The following is a 14355-nucleotide window of genomic DNA, read 5'->3' as shown; positions in this document are numbered from 1 at the left end:
TATTAACAAAGTCCCCTAAGAATACTTGGGTTGGCTCTCAATTAAAATCGTTACAAACAACTACCACACCTGGGAGAGCAACCCTAGAAAAGAACAACACTTAAATCACACTTACAAAGTATATTTGAGTGGAAGATCTGGTAAGAATAAGTATTGGAGACTCAATAAATGAGTATTATAAACTTTGGGATTTTCAGAGAATTTTTCTTAATTAGATATCCTAATCTCTTACTAATTTTCTCAAATGAACTTGTATATATAGGCAAGGGAGAAAATATGACCGTTGGGGACCTAATGGGTATTATTAGAAAAGTTTAATGATGTTTAAGGCATTTTAAACCTATTTAAAAAATATTAACCACGATAAAAATTGGACCAACCCGAGAGGTCCGGTCGACCAGAAATGGTTCGGTCGACCAGGACTCAAGTGGCTCGGTCGACCAGGGGCATTTTGAACTGAGTGGCCGGTCGATCAGGGGAAAGCGATTTTCCAAAACTCCGAGGTTCGGTTGACCGGCCCTTTTTGAACTGCATGGCTCGGTCAACCAGATCGTTGGGAATCCTTCCAAGACCCCTCGGTCGACCAGGTAGTTGGAGTACAAATCTGGTCGGTCGACCGGGAGGTCAAACTGTTGACTCCTAGGTGGTTCGGTCGACCGAGGTCAAATGACCTATAAGGGCTTGGTCGATCGGGCCTGGGTCAAACAGTTGACTCGGACCGGTTTCGGTCGACCGGGCCAAATTGAACTGATTTGGCCGGTCGACCGAAAGTGCACCAAGTGTGCATTTCGGTCCCGTATCGACCCAAACAATCCCTATTCAAGTGCCTAACAAATATATGTGAATATATGTGTGTGTCCTAAGGTCACTTGGGGTCCAATTTGAGAGCACCAAAAAAATTCGGTGTTGGTCGACCGAAGGTCAATCGAAAGGCACCCTAAGGTCTTTCTACGGTCTTCTCTTATTCATGGTTCAGTTTGAGCTTTCGTAGTAAATCATACATTTGATGTGCGTAAGCTTATTACAAACCGAATGCCCTAATTACTATTACAGACCAATATAAATATATTACAAAGAATATGATTTGGTCTTCAAGCTTTTCTTGCTTTGTGCACATCTTGATCTTATCATTTTTGTTTCCTGCACAAAACCTCAAACGTTCATTAGATACAATGAGTATTTGTCATAATCAAAACCGGGCGTGACCAATCAGGTCAATAGTGTGTACACCCCTACTCAGGCCAAATCAACTATCCACCGCCAACACTTCTGCAACAGTGAGTTGCACTAATATTCCTCTGTAGCTACGGTACCAAGCGTTGACCACATTCAGCCCATCAGGGTTCTTAAAACATATAATTGCAATTTATGCAATACAACAATATAATAATCTTGTCATTTTCCTAACGTAAAATTTGTGATAAATCTCATCATCATTTCCAACCAAACATATAATAAACATCACACATAAAATTTGTGATAACTCTCATCATTATTCTCAATCAAATTCGTAATAAACATCACACCGCAAAAAATCCCAAATTTGCTCAATTATGCAATGATATAAAATAAACTTATGCCACATGATTTGTATAATAATTATAATTTCATAAACTACTAGAGAAATTATTTTAAATACACACACTGTAAATTTAAATAAAAATGCATATACAATCAATTTCACCTATTTGATGTAATTCCAATATATTCCCAAAAATCCAATATGATCAAATCGCCGCAGTTTAATTTAACTCAGGCATATGAATATAGTTAAAATAAAAATAATCAATTCAAATTAGGCATATTTTAAAATAAAACTTGACATAATCTAGCCCACTCACCCTAACTTTGGAGTGGTGCCTATGGCATGCAGAAGACGAAATTTCCCTAGTAAGATCTTTGAAGAGCGGAACTGGGACCTGAGAATAATTTTTGTTCTTCAATTTATGCAGAGAAAAGTAGAGAAAATATATATATATATATATATATATATATATATATATAGAGAGAGAGAGTACGGTCTGAGGGGGGAAATAGAGGGAACAAAGGGGGGAGGGGGTTAACATTCCTGAAGGATCAGGAAACTTATAACATATATGTTGACCTTATAAGGTTTAAAATCTTGTTATCTTGTTTTGATGCTAACAAACAAGTGAAATTTAATGTATTTGTGTGAGTAATGATATTTCAAGGTTCATATATGTGAAAGTAAGGTCAAAGTGCTCACAAGGATCAAATATGAGAAAGCAAGGTCAAAGTGCTCACAAGGATCAAATGAAGCTTAAATGAGTCAAAGCATGGATTTAAAAATGATATATGAAACCTTGAAGAATATGAGGACATGAATGAGTTGTTGAAAGTCAAGGCATATTAGAGTCCAAAGAGCCAAAGAAAAGCAAAGTGAGAAAGTTCAAAGAATATGAAAGTTTGAAGAAAAGATGGAAGCTTGAAGAAACAGAACATGAAGATTCAAGAACCTAGAATGAGAAAAGTTTTAGAAGTTTTCATGTAAGTGCTTTAATGTTTAAAATATTGTTTGAAATATTTTGAAGCTCTTAGGTTAACTTAGACATACTTTTTAAAATACCTGGAAAATATTTTTATAAGGTAAAAAATTATTTTAAAATGGTTAGAGTCATTTTTGGAATGAAAAGCATCAAAAAGAGTTTTTCCATTTGCTGTTAGTTTTTATATAGCCGCAATAAGGTGAATTTTTCTCTATCAAAAGCTCATTATTTTAAAAATGGTCAACATGAAAGTTGTAGGATTTTCTCTTAGCTTTCATTTTACACCAAGAACACTAATTTGGAGTTATATAGAAAAAGTTATGGCCAAAATATTGAAGCGGCGTCACTGCTGTTAGAGAACAAGACAAAATAGGTAGAGAGTTGCAACAGCAAGTTCAGACATCTGAACTTGCAACTTTAGATATCTGAACCTGCGACATCAGATGTCTGAACTCTGACTTCAGACATTTGACCCTGTATCTAGTTTTATTTTAAAGGGCTTTCAGGAACTTCAGATGACTGAACTTGAACCTTCAGTCATCTGAACACTATTTAATAGGAAAATTTTTTAAATTCTGATATTTTAAAATATAACCGTTTAAGCTCTAAATTTTCTAATATCTTGGGAAGTTTCTTAAGGAAACTTTTGCAACATGGAAACAAGTTTGAAAGCCTATAAATACATGGTTTTGCAAATCAAAATACATCCAAGAATTGAAAAATCTGCTTGTAAAGCTGAAAACACTCTTGTTCTTCCAAAGCTCTCTTGTTCACTCATTGAAAAATTCTTTTGCTGAGAATTTTGAAGTGCTGATCCTTCTTTCTCTAAGTTCCTACTACTAATCCTCTTCTAAGAAGGATATTGGTGAATTTTACACTTGAGCTTCATTGTATTTCATGTTGATATTTTACATTCAAAGTATAAAATGTTGAAATTGTACTAACTTGCTCTTTGAGAGAGTATACTTGTACGCAGATTATATCTTGTTTCTTGTAGTTCATTGACGATTCCAAGGGTTGTTTGAATCGTTGGCTAAGTAAGGAAATATTGCTTAGAGAGGCGGACTCTATCCTATGTAAGGAGTGACCGAACGAGGGAATATCGTTTGGAGAAGGCGAGCTCTAGCCTTAACCAAGGAGTGTTGTAATCGGTATTGTTCCACCCATCAACTGAACTGAACTAGTGAATCCTTTGGTGGTTTGCCAAAGGCGAGGACGTAGGTTGGGTATAAGCCAAACCTAGTAAAAATCTCTGTCTCATTCTCTCTTTCCCTTACTCTTTATTTTCAGCATATTTAAATTGCGTGGATGGTTTATTTGATAATCATATATACTACGTAATATTTGGAAATCAAACAAACTTAAGGTTTAATTTTGATTTGGGTTATGGAAATCAAAAGGGAGTACGTTGGTTACACCATATCTTGCGGAAACCTTACGGGAGTATGTTACTTGGTTAACATCCCAAAGATAAATTTACCAAGAGTTTATTTGAGTTCTAAATAGTTGGAAAGAGTGATTTGATTCATCTATACAGGGCTTTACATCAGCAAACATAAATTCTCATTCACTACAGGGCTTGGTTCAAATTTGGCAAATATAAACAAACAACCATCTTGAGTTGTTATATTACCAAAGTGCTAAATACTTTATATCTTGGTATGGTTGTTTGTTGTTTAACTTGTACTTGACAAATAAATTGATTGTTTGGCTTGAAGATATTGTTTAATTGATTGGTTGTTTAATTGTGTTATTGATTGGATAAAAGAAGTAAGTTCTTGATTGATTAAAGAATTAAACAAACAAGTCAAGAATTAGTTAAAAGAAATAAAGGAAGTTTAAGGTATCTCAAAAGGAATTAAAAGCAATTTTTAAAAGCCAATTCACCCCCCTCTTGGGAAGCTATTCCTAATTTCAATTGGTATCAGAGTGGGTTATAGAAATTCTTAACAAGAAACTATAAAAAAGATCTAATGGCAAACATTGGAGTAGCACTCTTTGGTGAAGGTCAATCCTCAACCCGTCCACCAATCTTTTGTTGACACAATTATACATTCTGGAAAAAGAGAATGGAAATATATCTCTAACACATGGATTGGAAAGCTTGGGAAGTTGTTCTGGATGGAAATCTTATCCCTACTAAAATAGTTGATGGAAAACATATTCCAAAAGAAAAGAAAGATATGAATGATCTAGATTATAAAATGCTTAAAAAAAATGCAAGTGCTATAAATGCGTTATATTGTGCATTAGATGCTAATGAGTTTAACCGAGTCATGGCCAGCAAAACAGCTAAGGAGATATGGGATAAGCTAGAAGTAACATATAAAGAACAACGGATGTTAGGGATAATAGGGTTGATATGCTCACAAACGAGTATGAAGCCTTTAAGATGAACCCGGATGAATCAATTACAAATATGTTTACTAGGTTCACTCACATAATCAATTCCCAAAATGCCTTAGGAAAAACTTACACTACTTATGAGATGATAAGAAAAATTCTAAGAGGCCTTCCCTCCCTATGGGAACCAAAAGCCACTGCCATAACCGAAGGAAGAAATTTGAAAAACACTTCCTTAGATGAACTTATAGGTTCTCACCTTACATATGAAATGGCAATGAATGAAAAGAGTGGGAAAACCAAAATCCAAGAAAAAATAGCCTTTAAAGCCTTAAAAGAAAACTCAAGTAGTGAAATGGATGAAGATGAAGAAGCCTTCATATCTAAAAAGCTAGCAAGGATACTAAGAAGGAGAAACAAATTCAAGAGAAGAAATCAAAAATATGAATCAAATGAATCAGAAGAAGAAGTTACCAAGAAATCAAAGAATAAAACTCCCAAATGCTACAATTGCAATAAAGCTGGACATTTAAAACCAGAATGTCCACTATTAAAGAAAGAGTCTAAAAAGAAAAAAAAGAAGGTCATGAAAGCCACTACTTGGGATAGTATAAGTAGTTTGGAGAATGAAATAAGTGACCAAGAGGTTGCTTACACGTGCTTTATGGCATGGGATAACGAAGAAAGCTCCTTAACTAAATCTTCAAATAATTCTTGTAGTGATGAATCAAGTGATGAGGGTATGCCATCTTATGATGAACTTCAAAATGATCTATTCAAAGTACATAAGATGCTGATGAAAGCAAATAAACAAAACACCTCATTGAATAATAAGAATGAAAGTTTAATGAAAGAGTTATAATTCTTAAAGAATGCTAAAAGAGATAAAGACTCAAAAATCAAGCAATTAGAACATAAGTATGAATCAACAATGAAAGAAATAGAATCCAAAAATCTTGCTGAAAAAGAAAACAACTTGAAAATTGAGAAACTAGAAAGCAAGAATGAACAAATGATAGAAGACCTTCGATCCCTATCCTCTACAGTATATGAGAAAGATATGTATATTTTTGGATTAGAGGATAAAATAAGAAAATTATCTCTAGAGTTAGAGAAATTACAAAAGAAGGTTGATAACAAGAAAGAGATAGAAAATCTTAAGAGTCAAATTAAAGATAAAGATAAGATCATTCATAACTTCACAAAAGGAAAGGAAAACTTTGATAAGATGATTGGCTTACAAAGAATGTCTCTAAATAAAGAAGGCATTGGTTTCAATGGAATTGAAAATAAAAAGAAAAAAAATTCTTACATGGGATATTTCTCGAAAGAATCCAAAGACTATACTTGCATATCTTCTAATGCCTACACAAACACCATAGACTATCAATGTAAGAAAAAAGGGCATATAAAGTTTGAATGTCCATTTAAGAGGAAAGGTGTTAAAACAAAACAAGTATGGAAGATAAAAGAAACCTCCCTTGAAAAATCCTCCGGACCTAAGAAAATATGGGTACCAAAAATGAAATAATGACTTCACACATATATAAAATAGAAAATGGCATTGTTGGCCAAAATCATAGGATGACTTTTTACAAGGCTTAACTTAAGAAAATATAAAGAAAATATCAAATCTGAGCTTATTATATAAGCGCCTTTATGTTACATGCTACATGCTTACTTGTCTACATGTGATATATTGATTTGCTATATGCTACATGTGTATTAATTAACTTGACTTGATTTATATTGAAAAGTATGACTTACTATGTTGAAAATTGAGAATGAGATTATTGAGTTTAAGCATAAATTTTTGATATAAGGATAATTCTTGAACATGCATGATTTTAAATGAATCACATGGATAAACATGCTGCTCTTTATCTATGAGCTATGAAAGATATAGTAGTTATATTGGTATCCATGAACTATACATTATGTGATATTAAGCTTTGATATCTATAAAGTATTTTTAGTTTCATATGTTAAAAATTTCAATGGATATCAAATCTAAAAGCTCAATTGGTATCACAAAGTCAAATTATTTATGAGCATGTATAGGTCTATGAGCATGATGTGACATTAAGATCTTAGCATGATATTGATGAGTGTGTTCATGAGAACATACAGGATATGAATCAATATGAAGCATGGATAATAAACTTAAAAGCATAATTGATACATGATATGATTCAATATTTTACATGGGATGATAAAAACAAAATTAATAACAAAACTGAATGTGTTGAATTCAGGGGGAGTGTCATAAATCATTAATCAATTGATATCATGAATTAAATTTTAAATTTTAAATTGGTATCATAAAAACCATCAAATTAATATCAGCTGGTATTTTGAATAAATGCTGTGAGCTACACACTACACATGCTATATTGAAAAACAATAACTTGAGTGTGTACATATGTTTGGAATACATGGTTATTGATATGCTTAAAATTATTTGTTTTTGAATTTAAATCATTTCTTTTCTTTTTGATTAATTTCAAAAGGGGGAGAAGTTGTGAAGCAAAAATTGAGCATAATTGAGCATGAACATAATATCTATTCAAAAGAAGTATTTAAGTATTTAATATTGATTGAAAAAGCTTGTAAAACCAAAAGAAAGTGATGAGCATGATTGATGATACCAAATGTCATGGTCCGCCTTTTTCACACCGTTGTGAAGGGCCGTGCGGCGCTAGCTAAAGCACTCTTGCTTAACTAGCCAGCCTTTTGTTTACCAACATTCATCCACGAAGCACTTTCATTAACATTCAATCAGATAGCAGCGGAAATAATAATCAATTCATGAAAGCCGTGGGAACCAAGCAGTAAATATTGAAGCAAACGTAATTCATTAACAAATCCTCCGTTGACATGTTGTACTTAGCGAGGGAGGCAAGTAGGCTAAGCACGTTGACAATTGCTAGTGAGTTTTACAATGATTGATGAACACTCACCCTCCCCTTTCCATTGGGTGTGTTGAACCCTCACAGCTTATTAAGATGAAGCTTATTGAAAGGGGGAGCCTTTTTTTAAGGCTTACTCAAATTTTTGCTCCTTATTTGTCATCATCAAAAAGGAGGAGATTGTTTACCTTACAAGGCTTAAAATCTTGTCATCTTGTTTTGATGCTAACAAACAAGTGAAATTTAATGTATTTGTGTGAGTAATGATATTTCAGGGTTCATATAAATGAAAGCAAGGTCAAAGTGTTCACAAGGATCAAATATGAGAAAGCAAGGTCAAAGTGCTCACAAGGATCAAATGAAGCTTAAATGAGTCAAAGCATGGATTTAAAGATGATATATGAAACCTTGAAGAATATGAGGACATGAATGAGTTGTTGAAAGCCAAGGCATATTAGAGTCCAAAGAGCCAAAGAAAAGTAAAGTGAGAAATCTCAAAGAATATGAAAGCTTGAAGAAAATATGGAAGCTTGAAGAAACAGAACATGAAGATTCAAGAACCTAGAATGAGAAAAGTTTTAGAAGTTTTCATGTAAGTGCTTTAATGTTTAAAATATCGTTTGAAATATTTTGAAGCTCTTAGGTTAACTTAGACCTAGATACTTTTAAAATACCTGGAAAATATTTTTATAAGGTAAAAAATTATTTTAAAAAGGTTAGAGTCATTTTTGGAATGAAAAGCATCAAAAAGAGTTTTTCCATTTGCTGTTAGTTTTTATATAGCCACAATAAGGTGAATTTTTCTCTATCAAAAGCTCATTATTTTAAAAAGTGGTCAACATGAAAGTTGTAGAATTTTCTCTTAGCTTTCATTGGACACCAAGAACACCTTATTTGGAGTTATAAAAAAACATTTATGGCCAAAACAATGAAATGACATCACTACTATCATAGAACAAGACAGAATAGGTAGAGAGTTGCAGCAGCAAGTTCAGACGTCTGAACTTGCGACTTCGAATATCTGAACCTGCAACATCAGACATCTGAACTCTGACTTCAGACATTTGACCCTATAACTAGTTCTATTTTAAAGGGGTTTCAGGAACTTCAGATGACTGAACTCGAACCTTCAGTCATCTGAACACTGTTCAACGGGAAAATTTTTTAAATTCTAATATTTTAAAATATAGCCGCTTGAGCTCTAAATTTTCTAATATCTTGGGATATTTTTTAAGGAAACTTTTGTAACATGGAAACAAGTTTGAAAGCCCATAAATACATGGTTTTGCAAATCAAAATACATCAAAGAATTGAAAAATCTGCTTGTAAAGCTAAAAACACTCTTGTTCTTCCAAAGCTCTCTTGTTTACTCATTGAAAAATTCTTTTGCTGAGAATTATGAAGTGCTAATCCTTCTTTCTTTGAGTTCCTACTTCTAATCCTCTTCTGAAATAGTCGACGGTTCTAGAAAATTCACGGCAAACCATTGACGTTTTTCTCCTAGAATGCTACATTATGATCTTGTCCTGTGTAAATAGTCACTGCAAAGAATGAGCTACCATTTGTAATACTGAAATATTTGAAATAGAATTTTGTATATTTTTTTGAAATGTGCACACCTATGCACATTAGAGTATACTCCTAGTTCTCTATGGATTTCTTATGATTTAGTGTGCATGGAACTGAGAGCAACTAAAAGAATGTTAGTGGTTACCCTCAGATTTAGGTGCTTAGAAATCCCAGGGGTTCTTTAATGGTGAAGTTCTTGGGGTTACTAGTTATCCTAAGGTTTTATGAAAAGTTATATTTCTTTGGTGTATGTTATTCTCTCTCGTGTTTCTTGTGCTTAAAGAAAATATGCAATCTTTCCCTATTTCCATTAGTCAGCCATGGGACTTTGGATCATTTCCTAAAAAAAGCATAGGGTCAAAATTCAATTCCAGCCTATAATAAAAATGTCACCAAAGTAAATGTAGATTTTTATCGAGCAAAGGAGGAATAGAAGATACTTTTAATATAACGACTTGAAATTGCATACCATTTTTTTCCAAATAATATATAAAATATACTGATAATCATTTTACTTTGATATCCATGAAATCACCTATACAGTGGAAAGCATAAAGTCATACTTCCATAATTATAATACCAAAATCCAGTATTAACCCAAAGCATACATACATAATTAAATATCATCCCAGAACCTTCTACCCAACACTCCTGAATACTACTCAAAAATACAATCTCGTGATAACACTTACCCTTCAGACAGGGTAGTGTAGACGACCTCTGTTAGCTTTACCGTGATCACAAGGAGGAGGGGGGGTGAATTGGTATTTTTAAATTTTAATCCCTAGGTTTATCTCCTAACACCATTATATTCATAACCCTATGGTCAATCTAGTACAAGTAAAGTAAATGTTTACCATAAAGTAAATAAAACGATTTAATCAAACACACATGCATCAGAAAGCAGTAAGGTAAGAGTGACACACAAAAATGTTATCGAAGTTCGGTCAATTTCCAACATCCCCGCCTTGGCTAACAAGCACAAGGATTATCACTATCACTTGCTCACTTGAACGGGTGGAGCGACACCTCTACATACTAAGTCAATTAGCACAGAGTTGACCTCAACCTTTACACCAATCCTTACCGGGCTGCATTACTGCCCCCTCAGGCCACGCTTGGAACACTCAGATTTTACAATCAAATAGTACAATAGAAAAGTGCTTTCACATAAAGTAGATTTGTACCCAAATGCGTTCAATCACAAGCACCACAAATGATTTAATATGTAAGCTCAGTGTGATCTTATATTTTAACTCTTAAATATGTTTGCTATAAGTGTAATGAGTGCATGAGAGTATCAACAAACAATCTTTGTATCTTAATATATTCACATAACCATGTTCACACAAAGATGTCAAGCAGCCTTAAAAATATCAATCAGCAGGATATTTCAATCGTGTGAATATGTATATGCTTGTTTTGCAAAAGATGTGTAATCTTTGTATTCAACAAATAATATGTGAGTGTATAGATATTTAAACAAAGATCACTAACACAAACACAAATATATTTTCAAAAAATATATATATATCTAAATCACACAAGATATTTGAAAGTGTTTTTTAAAACGTTTTTGCAATCCAAAAACAAATACAATCTTCTCAAGATGTTGCAATGAAAGTGCAATCTTAGAAGATCAAATAAAGTCTTCTTAGGATGAACTTATCAGAAAAGTCCCCTAAGAATCCTTAAGTTTGGCTCTCAAGAAAATCGTGTCAATCAAACGGAACAAGGAGAACAAACCTTTTCAAGCAAACACTCAATCGACTTACAGAGGGTTTAAACAATAGTGGCAGGTAAGTATGAGTGAATGGATATTCAAAGTCGCAAGATAGGAAGCTCTAGAGAAATTTTCTTAATCGTATATTTTCAATTCGTATGTAATGTCTCTAAATAAAAAGTATAAATAGGGATACCATAAATGATGCTCGCTGGGGACACGGTTGGTTTTCTTAGAAAAGAATAATACCCTTTTAACAAATTAAAATAGTTAAATATGGTAAATTTTCAAAATAACCCGAGAGCGCCAGTTGACTAGAAACATTCTCGGTCGACCCAAGTTCATAAGGTTTGGTCGACTAGGTCAAAAATGAACTTCAGAGTCGGTCGACCAGATTAGTATGTCCAAGGCAATTTTTCAAAATCAGTGCAATTTGGTCGACCGGGGCAAAAATGAACTAAGGGCTCGGTCGACTGGAAAGAGGCGATTTTTCAATTCTCTGAGGTTCAGTCAACCAGAAATAGAATGAACTAGATTGGTCGATCGACCAGACCGTTGGATCCCACATGTAGGAATTCGGTCGACTAGGTTGCTGTAATACAAATTATGCTCGGTCGACCAGGAAGTCAAAGTGTTGACTTCAAGATGGTTCGATCGACCGGGGTCAAATAAGCTTCAGAGGGTTGGTCGACCGGACTGTGGTTAATCTGTTGACCCAGATCGGATTCGGTTGACCAAGGGAAAAATGACCTATATAGTTCAGTCGACCAAAAGTCCAAAACTTGTGCATTTCGTTCCTTTTTCAAGCAAGTAATTACCCAAATCAAATGATCAATCATATATATGCATGAGTGAGTGTCCTAGGGTCATTTCAGGCCTTTTTGAGTGCATCGAAAAAATTCGGTGTCGGTCGACCGAAGAGTGTTCCCTAAGGTCTTTTTATGGTCATTTGATTTTGAACTTACGTATTAGACCATGCATGTGATGTGTGTGATTATTACATACAAAAAAGCTCTAATTACTATTATAGACCCTTTACATGAATTAAATATATTGCAACATAATAAATTGGGTCTTCAATAGAAATTTGTTCTTCAAGCTTTACTTTCTCCATGTGCATTATGATCTGTCAATTTAAATTCCTGCACAAAATCTTAAGTACCCATTAGATAGTATTTGTCATAATCAAAACCGGGCGTGACCAATAAGGTCAACAACCTCTCTACTCGTAAGCCTGATCTGCTCATCTAGCTGGATCACTTGAAAAATGTTAATTTACTAGGATAAGACAATGCTCAGTAAGAAGAAATATGCTATTACTAGTGTGTGGTGTTAGCCTAACAAGGCTTTCACCTCTTGTTTTGATGATAACAAATGAAGAAAAGGTTAATGACATTATGTGTTCAAGTAATGATGTTTTCAGGAATCTGAAAAAGCCAAACTCAACAAAGCTTTGAAAGATCACCAACAAGCTTAAAGGTGTATGTTGTGTCATGAAGTGATCAAACCGGGAAGCACAAAGACATCTGAAGATGAAATGAACCTAAAGCTCTAAGATGATCATGAAGTTTCAAAGAACAAGAAATGTTCATATTGTTAGGAAATCTTCATGTAAGTACTTCAAAGTTAAAAATGTCATTGTGAATGAAATGAAACTCATTAGGGGATAAAGATGGAATTAGAGACTTTATTTTAAAACCCCTGAAAATGTTTTTCAAAAGTAAGAAAGCAAGGGAATCAAATATCTTTGAAAAAGAAAGAAGGAAAGTGATTTTGTACTGTCCAGGCGACTGAAGTTAAATCCTCAGGCAACCAAAGATTTTTGCTAAAGAAAATCAAACAGGCAGTGTATCTTTAGGCACCTGACCCTGTGTCTTTAGGCACCTAAACCCACTTCAGGCTATTAAGGTTGCACCTCAGGCAACTGAAGTACGGCAACGGGCAGATTTTTCAAACTTCTTTTTTTCAAATTTAATTGACTTGCACCCTAATATTTTTGGAAACTTTGGGGGCACTCCAAGTAAACTTGGGGAGCACAAATGAAAGTGTTTTTTAACCCTATATATATGGTTTATGAGAATCAAAATACACCAAGCATTGAAATTTTTTTCAAGATCTCTTTCACTTAAAGCTTCTTGCTATTTGTTTTTAAAGCTCTGACTTTCTGCGAAATTTCTGAGAAATCTCTATGTTAGCTTTACTGCGATCCCAAGGAGGGGGGGGTGAATTGGTATTTTTATAATTTATCTCATAGGTATTCCTCCTAATAGCAGTATATTCACAAGCCTATAGTCAAACTAGTGCAAATAATGTAAATATACCACAAATTAAATAAAGCAGTTTAAACAATCACACAAGCACCAGAAAGCAGTAAAGAGAGGATGACACACAGATATGTTATTAAGGTTCGGCCAACTGCCTACGTCCTCGCCTTGGCTAACCAGCACAAGGATTATCACAATAACTTGCTCACTCAAATTGATGGAGCGATACCTATACAAACCAAGTCAAATTACCATAGGACTGACCTCAACCTTTACACCAATCCTTATCGGGTTGGATTACCGCCCCCTCAGGCCACGCCTGGAATCTCTCAGATATACAATCAAAAGGTATAATGTATGGGTGCTTTCACATAAAGAAAATTTGTACCAAAAATGCGCACAATCACAAACACCACAGATAATTTAATAATGTAAGCTAAGTGTGGTCTAAGTAGTTCAACTCTCAAATATATTTTCTATCAGTGTTATATGTACGTGAGAGTGTCAATTAGCAATCTTTGTATTTCTAAATGTTCTCAATCAAGAAGCTCAAACAAAGATATCATGCAATGTTTAAATATCTCAAAAAGCAGAATATGTCAATCACGTGAATAGTGTATATGCTTGGTTTGCAAGATATATGTAATCTTTGTATTTCAGCAAATGATGTAAACTTGAATGGATATTGCCACAAAGATTAATACAACACAGACAAATATCTTTTCAAAAATATATCGATATGAATACCACGAGATATTTGAGTACGTTTAAAAATATTTTTGCAAGCCAAAAACAAATACAAACTTCCTAAGATATTGCAATGAGAATGCAACACTCGGAAGTTTTAATAAGTCTTCTTAGGATAAGCTTATTAGAAAAACCTCATAAGAATACTCAAATTGTGCTCTCATTAGAAAAATCAATTCAAACAATGAGAGCAAAACCTTTTGAATATACACTCAAAGCACTTACAAATGATTTTGAACTTGAGAAGGAGAGCTAGAGTGTTTTTAGGGAAAGTATGATCAATAGGAATCAAA

The sequence above is a fragment of the Malania oleifera genome, chromosome 3 (assembly GCF_029873635.1).
Source record: "Malania oleifera isolate guangnan ecotype guangnan chromosome 3, ASM2987363v1, whole genome shotgun sequence".
NCBI classification, from domain to species: Eukaryota; Viridiplantae; Streptophyta; class Magnoliopsida; order Santalales; family Ximeniaceae; genus Malania; species Malania oleifera.
This window is presented reverse-complemented; position numbering follows the sequence as displayed.